Consider the following 15806-nt stretch of genomic DNA (forward strand, 5'->3'; position numbering starts at 1 on the left):
AATATAATTCATTTATTTAAGCTGCTATTTAATATTCCATAATATTTATAAGCAACATTTTATTTATCCATTACCCCTCTAATGGACAGATTGTTTTGCTATAACTAATAACAGTACAACAAATGTTCTTGTGCATTTCTGATGGGACGCATGCGTGAGAGCTTAGGGTGGAGAACTAGAGTGAAATTGCGTCCTACAATATGCGGTCATCGCTAACTTTGACCTGGCCAAAATGCTTTCTAAGTAGTTGAACCAATGTGTCTTCTATCCAGCAACATAGAAGACTTCCCATCTTCTCACATTCTCCTCAACACTTAGTGTTATCAGACTTACTAATTTTTGTCAGTCAGATGGATGTAACATGTTATCTCTTTATTTTAATGTGCATTTCTCTGATCACTAGAAAGAGCTTGAAACATTTATTAAAAATGTTTATTGGGCATTTGGGATTCCTCCTCTTTGAATTCCTTTTTCATGTCATTTGCTTATTGTTGAATTAACTTCATATTGATTGGTGATAGTCATATATTCTAGATAAAAATCTTTTGTTAGTTACATGGTTTGGGTTGTAAATCTCTCCTCTTTCTTGTGGGTTGGCTCTTCACTTTGACTATGGTATCTTTTATTATACAGAACAATCTAATACTATCAATTTTTTTAAATACTGTAAAATTTATTAATCTTTTCCTTTGTGATTTATGATTTTTTCGTGTTTTGTTAAATGAATTCCTCCATGTTGCCATATCATACAGATAATCTCTTAGGCATTCGTACAGTTTTTTTTCCCACATTTAGAACTTTTATCCACTTTTAAGTTCTTTCTGAAACTTATATTAGGTCCTTGCTGAAGGAACAGATAAAAGAAGGACTTTGGAATGAAGAATAAAACAGGAAGGGAATGATCGATATTAAAGTATTTTAAGCTCCTAATGTAAATTTGATCTATTCATTTTATTCCCCATGTTGATTATTCTCTTCGTATTTTCCATCTTTTATATCTCTGTATGATGCATTATTGGTAGTTTCCTCAGATCTTCTAATTTAATAACTTTTCATTAACTTGTCCATAATCTGCAGCTGGACCTATTGAATTTTATATTTTAATAACTATGATTTTTACTTCTGGAAGTTCTAGTTGGCTCCTCTAAGTATTGCCTATTCTTTTATTATGGTTATAAGATATTCTTCCATGTCTTAGATCTACTTAAATAAGCCCATGATATAGTCTCGAGAAAACTGCTCTATTATCTGCTCTTCTTAAGATTCTGTTCTTCTCTTGGCTGCTTGGCTGCATCTCGCTATTGTTGGGTTCTTGCTTCATGTGTGTTGTAGTTTTGGGCTGTGAGCTCATCTTTAGCAGAGCTTGGCTGCTGGAATCCTGTTGGATCTGGGTCAAGGGCCAGTCCCTAGACAGCAGTTTTATGACTGTTTTTCTGAGAAGTCCTGGAGATGGTCTGAGACTAACGTTTATGTTATTTATCAGCTTCTGGGGTTCCTAGACCGTGTCAGTAGGTCAATTTAAACCCCAAACCCTAGTGCTTTACAGTCTGAGGATTCATAATCTGAGAGTTTTTGTTTTTGTTTTCCTCCCAGTACCCAGGCCGAGACAGAAAAGAATCCCAGTTGTCCTGGGAGGACCCTTCCCCTCCGTTGGCTGAGGACGCAGTCCTCCGGAGGCCCTGGCTCTCTGCACCAAGTTTGGTTTGGACTCCCACCTCAAATGGGATCAAGGTCTTACTCTCATGTGAGTATGAAAACCCAAGGTTACCGACACCACATCCCTCTGCCGGCCTCTGGGGCACACTGAGTCAGCTTGAGTGATTTCAGTTGTCTCTTTTTACTTGGTACCTTGAGTCTTTCTTGCAAGCTCAGCTTCATATAATAGATTTCTTTTGACTATTTAACCCACCATTTCCAGGTGCTTGTGGGACACAGTTTTCAGATTGTCTGACTCCACTCTCCATCTGGAACAAGAGGTCTGAAGCCCTTTCACGCTGTGTTTGGGGAGTGCAGCCCTCAGTAGACGAGTAGACCTAGGCCGTTTACAGCTTCAGGATGCGGTTCTCAGGCGTTTCCGGGACTCTGGCTCTTCTGGGGAAACCACTCCAGTCTGCTTACTGAGAGCGTGTCTCATCTTGCTCTCAAATGTCTCTGGGCCCCACTTACCCTTTTTTGGGCTGTAACAACTGAAATCTAGCCCTCTCTTCTAACACCCTCTCTCTAAGTGGTGAACCCACGTGTGTCTTTCTCCCTTTGTGATCTGCCACTAGGATGTCATTTCCCCTCATGCCTCTTCCGTCTCAGATCACCTTCTAAAATCTCGACACTTCTTTTAAAGACACCTCACCTGTCTTCCCGTATTTTGATTTCATTATAAAAAACACTCCCTATCTGATAATAAGACTAAAACTGCTTTTCAAGCCAATCCAGTTTCCCTTTGATTATCCAAGCAAAGCGAATTTCTGGATACAGAGTATTCTGGGCACAGTCCTTCTAAAATGCACGGTTAGCTTTGGGGTTTGTAGTCATTTATCAAGTGATTTTTTTTTACCTCAACTCAAGATCGTGGGATATTTTCTTTTTAATAAATGCCCTTGTTCGTTGCAAACTCTTCACCGAGCGCTTCATGCAGACAGGCACCTTCCTGGACCCTTGGGGTACACCAGTGAACAAAACTATTCTTTTTTTCTGCCATTATTAATAAAACTTTATAATCCTGCTGAGAATAAAGCCACAGTTCGTGTCTCTGAAACCTAAAGTCAGATCCTGATGTAATTCATGAAAATGGGCTGTGCCGCTCTGAGATCTTAGGGTGCGGGGGACTTTGAACAGCTGGTGGACGAGCAATGCAGCAGCAGAGCTCAGCCCCTGAAGATCCTCCAGGGCCCCAATTCAGGCAACGGGTTTGGGTAGGCATAGCTGTCAGAACCATTGGAAGTCTCGCCTTGGGGAGAGCTCTGGAGAACTCAGGTCTGCGTTTAATGTTCCTGTGTCTTAGCCTCCCAGCCTGCGGGTGGGGCTGAGAAGCAGGGCAGGCAGCTCACTATTGTTCTGTGTTCTAACGCTTAAAGGTCTTTGTAGGAAACAACCTCTTTCTCTCAAGAAAATCCGCGCTTCACTTCCCCTAGCTAGCTGAGGTCTGTGCCAAAGCCCCTAGCAGCCAGCCTGCTTTCTAAGGCTCCAATTTGTCCACTGGCTTGTTAATTCCCCAAGTGGCCAGTTTTTGCTGAGTTCCACCCTGTTATGAAACACCATGAGCCGCAAAGACCCGCAGAGGTTGAAATCCCACGTGACCTGCACCGGCTACAGCGTAAGCCCTAAAACTGCCTGCCTTAGTGGTTGCTGTCTCCTCTGCATATTATTTGGTTTCCAAATACCAATTTTTGTCTATTTTTTATAGTTCCAAGTCTACACAACCAGATATCAGGAATTTAGGGGATCAAGAAATACTGTCCACCTGAATTTGGATCAATTGAGAGAGAGGGGGAAAAAAAGTCAGGGTGGAAGAAAGAATGTAGCTCTGTGGATCAGTGGGCTTGCTGACGTTTCACCCTACGTTAGACTCACCCACCCCGTCCCCAGCGCAGCTGGAGTCTGTGCCCTCTTCCAGCGTGCGCCAGGCTCATGCCTAGGGCTCTGCTGGAGGCCGGTCCGGGGAGGGGAAGAGGCCTGGGAACTGGCTCCAATGCCTTCTGAGTGTCACTCCTTGTCCCCTGGGGATGAGTGAGTGAAGGATGGAGGGAAGCCATGAATGTTATCCTAATGTAAGTTCCTCTGCATGCAAACGTGAGGAGTGTCTGTGTTTGTTGGGGGCACGTGATTCCCATAACAGGGAAGCCTCCTAATGTAGATCTTAGAATTTGAGTTCCAGCATTTGTTTGTCTGTCTCTTCCACTATGTGAACTGGATCGTATATAATTCTTGTTTTCCTCAATGTCCTGTGCATATTAAAGTGACGTAAACGTTGACTGAAGGAAGCCTATCTCCGTAGGGAAACCGAGGGAAAAAACGTGCCCCCATCTGATGAAACGTCATGAAGCCCTGCTGTTATAACAGAGGAAACATTTCCCTGTTGTCTCTCCAGAGTATTTGCCTACCCTCTGGTTGTTGAAGGAAGTTGAAAACAAATTCCATGAAGACATTACACATCAATTCCCACATTTCTTGCCTCTCCTATAGATAAGTAAATAAAAGCCTTAGAAAATGTACACAGTGACAAGCCTTATAATGAAGCTGACTTCTGATTTAACTCAAAGCAAACACTCAGTGACTTAAATATATTTTTCAAAAACTTTCCCCTATTTCATCTTGTAATTATGTGTCCAGCAATAAAATGAAAGGCTTTTGGTATTTGCTTTTTTTTTTTTTTAGTTTAGTACATTGAAATAGTGTTGCAATGATAACATTTATTTTGAGATTTTGAAACACAGGTATTGGTGGCAGGGATTGTGCAAGGTGAATTGCTCATAACTCCCATCAGACCTCCCAGGATTGGGACTCCCACTAACAGGTAGAGAAACTGCGCTAGAGAAGGCAGCATCCTGACCATGTTCTCACAGCTAATAAGAGCAGGATCAGGATCCAAGCCAAGGGCCACCAGCTCCAGCGTGGGGAGTGTCTCAAGGGAAATGTGTCCCAGATCAGAACTGGAGTTTGGGCCGAGTAGCTTTCCCTGAGGTTTCTGAGTAAGCCAATTTCATCTTAATTTCAGTCGAAACAAAATGTTTGTCTCTCGGTCATGCTGAATTTTATTTCAAACATTTGAAGCATCAGTGACTGCTCACTCATTTTTAAGGCTGACGGCATGGTGTCAGACACAGTTTTGGGGGAATATTATAGAACTGAAACCAGGGGATAAGAAGGAGTTGAACTGAAATCTCTCTGGAGAAAATGCAAGACAGACAGAATAATATAACTTTTTAATGATGGCATAGTGAATGCTAAAGTAATTCCTGGTTAATACAATGTCTTTTTGTATATTTTGTTTCTAAGTACTCTGTGTTCTCGTTTAGATTCATCAAAATCAGAACCTCCTCTCCTGAAAGTCTCTGTTTGGAGAAACTTGCACTTTAGGAGAATTTTCAAAATGTTTTCATTTCCCTCTTTTCGAAGGGTTTCCAGCCTTGTCTGGCCTCAGACACACGCTGCCGACAGCAGAGACTTACATGTGTTCTTGGGAGCATGTTAATTTATTCCAAGAGTAATTCCTGGCAGTGCTGGCCAGGTCCTCTCTCCTCAGTTGTCGAATATGCACCAGGTCATGTTTAACATTTTAGCACCATTGAATTACAGAGAACTCTTAATTTTTGCTTAAGTTTTATATTCATTTGGAGCTACATTTCTCCTGGTTATAAATCAAACGGAAGATTTTTTAGTTTTCTATTTATTTTACTAATTAGATAACTGATTCAAGTAAAAACTTAAAACACCACTAAGTAGCTTTATGTGTTAATAAATTAGCTAAGACAAGCAGCTAAAACCCTGCTAGTTAAAGCTCTATTCAAATCAAACACCACTCTCTGCCTTGGCCTCGGTCGTAGGGTTAGCAATACAAAGTCAACTAGGTGAGGCCGGCCCCGTGGCCGAGTGGTTAGGTTTGTGCGCTCCGCTTCAGCAGCCCAGGGTTTTGCCTGTTTGGATCCTGGGCGCAGACATGGCACCGCTCATCAAGCCATGCTGAGGCGGCGTCCCACAGAGCACAGCCAGAGGGAACTACAACTAGAATCTACAACCATGTATTGGGGATTTTGGGGAGGAAAAAAGGAAGATTGGCAACAGATATCAGCTTAGGGCCAATCTTTAAAAAAACAAAAAAACATAGAAACTAAGAAGAAGGGGCCTGTGTGCCTGGGGCCAAAAATGGGGGGGAAAAAAAAATAAAATCAACCAGCTAAAATTCTAGCAAAGTAATAGTTATAGGGAAAGTGAAGAAAGTGAATCCCTCTGAAAATTGAGCTGATAAGACTTCAAAACTGTGGGGAGATTTCTCTGTCTCACTTAAGAATAATAATAAAAATGATGATTCCAGAAACTTTGTAAGTTTGCAATAACCCGCTTAAAAATGAGAGCTGACTGGCTGTGTTATCATTACTGTTTCCTGAGAGACAGTTTATGGAAGGCGCTTTTATGATACATTCCTGAAAAACCTCCAGATTTCAAATATGCAATATAAACCTGCTTATGAAAACTGCAGAACTTACTCATTTTATAAATAGTACCACACCTACTTCAGACTAAATAGGGTTTCCATGTTTCGGTGTGGTCAGTTAACAATGAAAGGTGGACACTAAAAAACTGCTAACAAATCTATACATCAGGAATCTGATACAGTTTGTTTAAATTGGAAGTTCTCAGACTTTCGACTCTCAGGATTCCTTTCTACTCTTAAAAATTATTCAGGGCCCCAAAGAGCCTTTGTTTATGTCAGTTATATCTGTCAACATTTACCACTTTACGAACTGAAATTGAGAAAAATTTAAACCACAAGAATATACACAAGGACACAGTCTATCAGCCAGCAGAGTGAAGAGGCCAGTGTGTGGCCTCTTCAGAGACTGACGGGTCCTCGGATCACACTTTGAGGACCTCAGGTTTAAATTATTTGATGTTATTATTTAACATTTGCTAATACCTTGTAGGAACTTAATAAGTGATAGGTGATGAGTCATTTGAAAACATAGTTTCTGACGTAACTCTTAGGATCAGCCAAATTTTATCTGATACCTCATTCTCTCGTTTCTAGCTGTGAGCTCTTTGGCAAGTCTCTCAAGCACTCAGGGCCTTGGTTTCCTGAGTGAAATGGGGGCTTGTAGGGTTCTTGGGAGGGTGCAGAGCAGCCAGCATCGTGCCTGGCACATGGTGGGTGTTCAGCAAGTGATCGCTATCGGAGAGAAGAGAGCGGAGCAGGGACCCACAGCCACGCAGGCCAGGCTCTCCCACCGCTTCCTCCCGAGGAGGAGTTTCACTGATTACTGTGGTATGAAGCAGAGGAATTCTCCCCAGGAAAGATGGCTGGAAGAAAGAAGGAGAAGCTAAGTTTCACCCTCCCCCTTATCCCCTGCCTGCCTTTTTCCCTGTAGTGTGTTTATCTTTAAAAGCTTTGATCTAGAATGAGTAATTCCTTGCACCTCCACAGTCCAGGCTGATTTGGCTCACTGCATTTATGCTCACTTTGTTGTTTTGTTGGATGAAGTTTTACTACTGTTCATATAGTAGTAAAATGTCTCCATTTTCTTCCCCTGACACCTTCCGTTAGTCTCAGCTCATATTTCCCAGACCCATTATAGACCTGTGTTAGCAACGCTCCTTACTCAACCTCGCCCTTGAACGTGGAGCCAGTGTTTGATATGATTCTTTTCTCTAGGTTGCAGCTTATCCTTGGTCATTTTCTTTAGCATCTAGGTTTTGTGTCCCAGAGCCCAGGGGGAAATGGACAGTGGTACCTTGGACCGGGATTCCCTTTAGGGCACCAAAGGGGGCATTCGAGGTGGAACCTGGGGTGAAGCTGCCTGTGAAAAGGATGGTGGGTGATGGCTGGCCAGAGGCCCAGGCGGGGCAGTTCTCCTCGCTGGGTAAGAAGACAGGCTCATGGCCTAGGAGCTGGTGTGTGGGAGCCCCTCTGAGCCTTTGAAAAGGGCCGCTGGGTTTTCACGGCAGATGATTTAACAGTGATTCTCCTGCAACAGTCTCGCCTGACACTTGCTAGACTTTTCTGAAACCAACAGGAAAATCTTACTCCTTATAGTCCCTTAGATTACGAATTCTATTTTTTTTGGTGAGGAAGAGTGTCCCTGAGCTAACATCTGTGCCCATATTCCTCTATTTTGTATATAGGATGCTACCACTGCATGGCTTGATGAGTGGTGTGTAGCTCCACACCTGGGATCTAAACCCACAAACCCCGGGCCGCCAAAGAGGAGCGTGCAAACTTAACCACTACTCTGTGGGACTGGGCCTAGATTATGAGTTCTCACCTATGCTTATTTCCTTGTCTTATGCAGTCAGTAATTATTCATTGAGCACTTACTTTTTGGTGCGCACTGTGCTGAGCCCTGGAGTGAGTGAGAAGAAGCGTATGGTGACCCCGATTGCCGGCTCTGGTGAAGGAGAGATGGCCCTACCAGCCATAGACATGGGTATTTAGGAAGATGAGCCAGTCTTGGGAGCAAGATAGTAATTTCAGCTGTGAACAGATTTTTGTGGTGGTGCTGGGATATCTAAATGAAAAATTTGCAGTAACCTTCCTGGAAGTGGTTCCTGAAGTCGTGGATGGCAGGAGAGCACAGTGTTTGAGCCAACTTTGGAGTCATCCAGACTTGGATATTCAGTTCAAGTCCACCATTTACAAGCTGAGTGATATTGGGTACAATTCTTAACACATTGGTGCTTCAGCGCCCTCCTCTATAGGATTAGGGTTCTTAATAAATAAACCAAAATGGCAGGTGTGTGTGCTAGAGCATTTTGTGCTAATGCTGTGAGAGCAGTTCTCAGAATCTTGTTTGTCGGTCCATATTTTAGTTCGGAAAGAAGCAATGAAAGTTAGCCATGCTGCACTCAGCTTCCACCAGACGGGAAGGGCACCTTCCATCTGACAGTGGTGATAAATGTAAGTCTTAGCTGGAATAAGGCAACAGTGAGGCGCAGGAAGAGGGAAGGGGTTCGCTTGTGGGTACCCAGGGCTCAGTGGCAGATAGAAGATGGCGTCCCTGTCTGTAACCCCTGGTTTGGGTTTCGAATTCAGACAGGATTGAGTTTTAATCCTCACCGTAGCCACTTACTTGCTGCATGAATTTGGCAAAGTTACTTAAACTCTCTGAGCCTCAACTTTATCATCATCCGTAAAAGTGAGGGTAATAATAGCACCTCCCTCCTTGATTGATGTGGGAGTTCAATGAGATGATAAATATGAAGTGCTGAGCAGAGTGCCTGGCAAATATTAAGCACTCAGTAAATGACTGTTATTACCCCTGAGACCCCATTGCCTCTCAAACCCACTTTGTAAAGCTTCAGCAAGTTACTTTAAAACTCAATCCTGAAGCAGTCATTTTCTGGTCCAGATGGTAAAACAGGCCCTGTGCAGAAAGCATGCTCCTGCCCTTCCCAAGGCTGTTCTTTGGGAAGAAAAGGAGTTCCTCCTGACACATGGGATCCCTGTTGGTCTTAGGGAGAAAGACCGCTGAACACAGAGATGAATGGAAGGCTTCTTAAAATTGTGCCGATCACCTGGGGTCCAGTGATCACGGACTTGGTCCTCATTTCTCAAGCCTAGCCCTGACAGAGATTAGCAGACTCTCGTGAGGTGTGTCAGTGAGCCCTTCCTGATCTCGAAAGGTCACAGACGGGGCCTCCTCCCAATGTTTCAGGTGCTTGGGATTGTTTTTGGAGGGGTGGGGTTTGCATTATGTGACTCCAAGGGGTTACCATCTTTCCTTCTCTTCACTGAGTGGGAGAGCGGCGGGCGGCTTCCTGAGCCATCTGCATGGTGGCCGGCATTGTGTGGCCAAGTCCCGCACAGGCTGCTGCACACTTCCTTCCGCCTTCCCTACGCCCTAACCCACCTGTCCCTCAGGGCAATCGGGATATCAAGGAGGGAAAAAATCGAGTTGAAGTTTGATGCGTAATCTTTTATAAAGATGAACTACGATGCACTCAGGAGCAAAAGTTCCAGAAAGTGGACAGTTCCTCCTGGAGAGAATGGGGGCAAGTGCAGTGGGTCACCTGCAGTCCCTGTGCCTGGGGTAAGTGCCCAGCAGAGTGTCCTCTGATGCGGACCTCTTCTCTGGGCTGCACCTACTGTTTGTGCCTGATCTTCAGAGGTGCTCTGGTGAACACAGATGTGCGACCTTCACTCATCACTGGGTTCACTTCGCCACATTGTGCTTGCATGGCCTGTCTCCACAGATGCCAGATCCTTGAACATCCAGCTGTTGCTTCTGAACATTTGGGATGTTTGTGCCAGTGCTAAACTTTCTGGCGGCCACCGTGTTAGAAGCAAGTCAGGTCATCTCTTCCTCTTCTTGCAGAAGGTCACCGCAATGGCCCTACGGTTTGTCATAGCAACCAAAAATGATTTTTTTTTGGTGAGCGATGAAGAACATTACCACACACATATATTATTTCATACTTCATCCACAGAAGAGTATTGCAAGAAAACATAGCAGATACAGAATCAAATTTGTCCAGTTAGGGAGGACTCCCCCTGCCCCATACCCAGAACCACAGCCCAGGCCCCCAGAGTCCTTCTCCTCACCATGGGCCCAACTCTGGGGTCTGCCAGCATCATCCGTGTTCCTGGTCCTGGTTTCTGTAAAACAAAACCTTCATCTTGAACTCCCCTCTGCCTGGGTACCTGGGGTTCCTTGAGATTCCTCTCTTTTCTGAAGGAGCTGTGGCAGCATCCTGTGGTTTTCGAGATGGCAGCCGTGGTGAGCCAGCACGAACCCAGGGAGGCCATGCTTGTGGCTGTGTGTCTCCTCCTGAGAGCCTGTGGGGAGCAGCTGACCACAGGCCAGACAGGGGTGTTGTGACACAGAGGATGTGCAAAGGCGTGGTGGGCCTCACTATTGGCTTCGGGAACGGAGATCCTTCGAGCAGCCTTGATCTTTACTGCTTTCTGGTTTTCACACAGATGATCATTCAGATAATTCTCACCTTTTGTTTACAATGCTGTTTGTTATAAAGGAAGCAAATATTATTCATCTGCCTGTCACCCACCGTTCCTTCTCTGTGCGGCTGTACTGAGTACCATGACGGCGCCGGGCAGGAGGAAGCAAGTACCCTGAGAGGATGTGACATCAAATCATCTGCCCACCTGGGCCCATCCACCTCCCTCTTGTTTGCTTCATCTTTTTGCCGCTCCCAGAGTGTTTGAATTGAGCTTTGCCCATTAGGTAAAGGCCAATAACTTCATGTGGTCTAAAAAGGAATTTTATTTCTCAAGCGTGCCTTCTACATGGTCACTTGTAAATCTGTTCTGTTTACCTCCCTGAGCAATCGTTCCTGTCCTAGGCCCGCGGTTATGCCTTGGTTAGTCGCCCTGCCCTTGACCATGTCACCAACTCTGGATATGCCTGCTGTCATGATTTGCAATGGATGGTAGATACTGACTCCTGAGTCTGATCAACCTAAAGCAAACCCACCTGGGGAAAGTACTCGTCTTATTAATAATGCCTTGTCACAGACGCAAAGGTAGCCTTGGAAACGTATCTGAATTGTGGAAGTCTTACACTTCTGAAGATAACTTTCTCTGCTTTGATGAATATGTTGGTGCCTCTTTAAGTGAAATTAAACTTTGTCCTGCATTAGGTTACGTGACCGGAAACCGTAGGAATGTATAGCCCTTTGTGGCTCATGAGAGACTAGGTGTGTGAAAGACTTGTCAGAGGTCTTCAGGCTGTCCTAGTGCCTGGTGGATTTTCCAACCTGTCATTCTCCATCAAAACCCTTGTGTGGAGGAAACAAAGGCAGCTCTGAACAGCAGCTCTGGGGTGGGCTTGTTCCAGGGGAGATGCGGAGTCCTGTGCAAGGGAATTTAATATCCAACTTTTCTCTCATGAAAATGAAGTGATGTGAAGTGATAGGTCTTAACAAAAGGACATCGATGACACCACACTCACCACCTAGTGATGAACAAAGCCGAATTTTAGATTCTACAGATAAGTGATTATGTATGAAAGGATGGATTGTGGCTCTGGAGGGGATGCAACCGGCTGAATCTGAGCCACTTCAGTGCACATGCCTGGGGAGTGTAAGAGCATCATTGTCTCGGGAGCACTGTGAAAGGGCACCCATGTTGGCGTCTGTGCAAGGAGATCATGGCAGATAGCAGGACTGCAAACCCAGGTAAGTTTCTGTGTCACATTGTGCACTGTGGAGTACTCCAAGATAGGGTGCTCTTGACTTGTTCTATGACATATTAATTTTTCTTTGAGATGCAGTTGGCAAGGCCACTTTTGCTAAATCTATGGTGCCATATTATAGTCGTAAAAGGGAGAAGATTTCTGAAGATGCCCAGAAGAATGATTGAAATAACTCGTCTAAGTATAGTAGGACTTTTAATCTCTACTGGGGGAAATGGAATTCAGGGGAGACAGGAAAAGAGAAGAATAGGAAGGAGGTGATGGTTGGATGAGTGGGGCTCTAGGCTACTGCAAAGTTGATCCAGGAGTAAGTACTCTTTTGCATACACGCATCATCTGGATTTGCTTAAGGCTAACCAGTGCATTTTTAAAAAAGGGACTTGGGAAACATCTCTTGGTCTATGGTCCAGGTAGGGTGGTACTGCTGTCCTTTTGTCTAGATCTTAAACACTGTACTAAATTTCCACGTGGACGGTATTGAGTTTGAGTCTTGGCTTATTAGAGGGCTGAGCATGGGCCAATTTCCAAGTCAGATTCCTCATCCATAAAATGAGGATAGTAATAGTACCTGCCTTACAGGGTTGTTGTTGTGGTTAAATGAGATAGTGTAGGTGGAGTGCTTAGCACTGTGCTCAGCATTTATTCATCTTTCAATAAATAGCAGTTGTTGTATTAATTACCAGGAGGATCAAGCGATTCAATGCTGGGAGAGTGTGAGGGGGAACAAAGGTAAGTTGGAGGTCATTTGAGGGACTGGAGGATGGTGGTACCCCCACAGGGGTGGGGGACATGATGAGGTTATAGATTTCAGAGGAGGCAATGGGTTCAGTTCTGTACACACTGAATCTGGGACATCCAGGTGGATTCTTCGTGGGGCATAGAAATCAAAAGTTAAGACAAAGAGAGAAAAGTCTTGGAAATGGGATTTGTAGTTACTATAAATCAAGGCTCCCATATATGCCAACGTAATGTCACCTGAGAGCCACAGCTCACATGTGCCTGTCTCCTCAAGGTTGCCTGCTCCACCTTGGTCATGGCACAGCCCTGCCTACGTGATTCCGAGGCTCCAATTCTAACCCTCATTTTCTGCATGACCGTCCAGATGTCATAGGCATGGAGAGTGTCAAAGATATGTGAACTAATGAATTCTACTGTGTTGTAAAATTGGTGACTTGGGATGTATGTGTGGAGCACAAGGATGTGAGCAAAATAATCTAGATTCTATTCCACACCGCTGGTCTGTGCACCCTGGGGTGCCTCATTTAACTTCTGGTGACCTTGGTCCATTCCTGTGTATGAAGGTCAATGTTTTTGACTAGACAGTTTTTCAAAATCCCTTCATGACCTACCATTTCATTCTGTATTTAGCATGAATGCATGAATCCATTCAACCATGGGTTCCTTCTTCAATTCATTCATCCTCTTGGGACACCTTTTCTGAGCACCTACTCTGTGCCTATATGGACTAGCCACTTGGTGTACAGACACGAGGAAGCCAATTCTGCCTGACTGAGGTCTGAGCAAGTGGACAGACCACCTTCACAGCGTGTGATGCTCTGTGTTAGAGGGACACACGAAGTGTGAGGGAGCACAGGCAGAAGGGCTCTCAGCCTTGCCCCTGGCCTTGCCTTCGTTCATCTGGCCTCACAGGGACAGAGTAGACCCACTTGGGAGTGTTCACTGCCCTGACCTGTGAGTGTCAGGTACCGTCACCGGTAGCCGTGCTCGCCTCACAGCTGAGAGCCACACCTACCGACATGGAGGATCAGTCACTGTGATGACGCAGGAACTTTGGAGGTCACTTGCTGAGGTCTTCTCACGTTCACTGCTTGTTCACAGCTCAGTCTAACACAAACAACAACCCGTCTGTTAGGGCTGCTCCACTTTCCAGGACAACTGCGGGTCGGGCACATGTCTTGCTTTGATGGAAATACAGTGTCGCATTGGCCTGTCCCTCCGGTGTAGTGTGACTGTGTTTATACAATGTTAATACAAAAACGCTAAGAGGAGAGTAGCATTCAGTTCTCGGATCCCTTTCAGTCAGTGAATAGGGGCCAGATTTCGGCTCAAACACTTTTAAGATGGTATCATTGTAGGGCTGGAACATTATTTCTGCTTATTCCAATTTGTTCATGGTAATATGTAAAAGCAATACAAATGCCTCAGATTTTCAGGTTTATGAATAAAAGAGCACAGATATTCCACATGAGAACATGCCCAGTATTCTTTTATGGGATGGAAGGGGGTCCCCATGCCCACATATATTAAAGTGTGCACCTGCCTTCAATAAGCCCGAATCAGCATATGTAAGTGAACTGTGTGCCAAATTTGCCTTGTAAATCAATAATAAAAAGAGCAGACGTGTTCTGGGCAAGGGAAAAAGTGAAGAGGTTCAGCTGAGATTTGTGAGCTGAAAATGATCAGCAGAACCAATGAAATCCTCTGAAAGATTCTGTATAATTGCAGTAGTTTTCAGATTTTAATATTTCAGAAAAATGACCATTGCCATCGTATGCAGTAAAATTTGCTCAATGCTCCAGCACTGTTAGAAACTATGATGTCATGTGGTATTGTAGTATTAAAAAATAAAACCTACTCCTTCTGCCATCACAGAAAACAGAGGACAGATGCAACTAATCAACACAACCCAGTTAGATAATCCATTTAAAGCTTATTAAGAAAACCGATCATACTCTGTGGATGACCCCCCATCACCTGTTTCCTCCAACGTGACTCAGAGTCCTGTGGCAGATAACGGGCTCACAGGTAGCACGAGACACTCTTCTGATGACTCAGTGAACAGTCAGTTTCTGAGGCTGCGTCTGCCCAGGTGCAGTGTGTGTGTTTACTTATTTATGTAGCTGTGTGAGGTGAGTGTCAGAGGGGCACAGCCTTCTGGGAAAACAGATCCACAGAACAATCTGTAATTTTCTGGGACTAGAAGAAGAGGGAAGGAGCAGTGGAAGCAAAGAAGAATTTGCATATAGGGAGCTATTTCTGGTGGCTCAGGATCCTGGGAGTGGATCTAGCCCACCCTGGAGAGGGGGCTGCTGGGAATCTTTCTGAGAAGACAGGAAGCCAGCGAAGGCATGGTGGACTCTGATGGGAGCAGAAGAAAGCTGTGTGTAAACTCACCTGGTTTGGTTGGACTTGACGAATCCAGGTCGTCTCTAAACCGTTCTTTTATCATCCACTGATTGGTGCCCAAGATCTGAGCCAGGAGGTGCACAGGGCTGGAACTCCCACGCTGGGGAAATCAATTTCGCTCCTCGGTTCTCAGTCAGGCAGCTGTAAAATCAGACTCCAGGGGACAGGCCCTGGGAACAGATGTTGCATTCGCATGAGGCCTTTACGGTACACAAGCTATGCCTGAGCAGTCTCTTCACACCAACCCCTCCCAACCTTGAGTTCTGGTTTCTTATTGATGTTATTGAAAGAAGTTTCCTGAGGAATCCAAAATGCGTTCTTTGTCAGCCTCTGTTAATTATTGTTTACAATCACCGAATACAGTTTATATCCAGATCTTGCTTGGAAAGTAAGCTCAGGCAGTGGGAGAGCATCTGTGCCTGGATTCCACACTTGGAATTTTAAATTATCATTCTTGTTTCTATTTTCCCATCAGGAGGATGTTATTGGCCCTTCATGGGCTGAGTCACCTTCAAACAGTACATTAATTTGTCAATGGGCCCTCTTCAGGGCAAATAGGAGTGGAAAGTTTAGGGAAATTTAATAAAAACTATCTTTGGTTTCAAAGTGGAGGAGACAGTTATTAAATACATATGGGCAAACATATTGACACAGGATCAGCTATTTTAGGATGCACGGCTTTTCCAGCAATTCTAAGCAATTGACACTTTAAATTTCTCTAAGACGGCATGTCCTTCATCTCAAGTGACAGGAGAGAGTGCCTCAGGCCTGCCTGTGCACTTGGTGGCTGCTCCTAAGGTG

This window comes from Equus caballus, chromosome 17 (genome assembly GCF_041296265.1).
Source record: "Equus caballus isolate H_3958 breed thoroughbred chromosome 17, TB-T2T, whole genome shotgun sequence".
Classification (NCBI taxonomy): domain Eukaryota; kingdom Metazoa; phylum Chordata; class Mammalia; order Perissodactyla; family Equidae; genus Equus; species Equus caballus.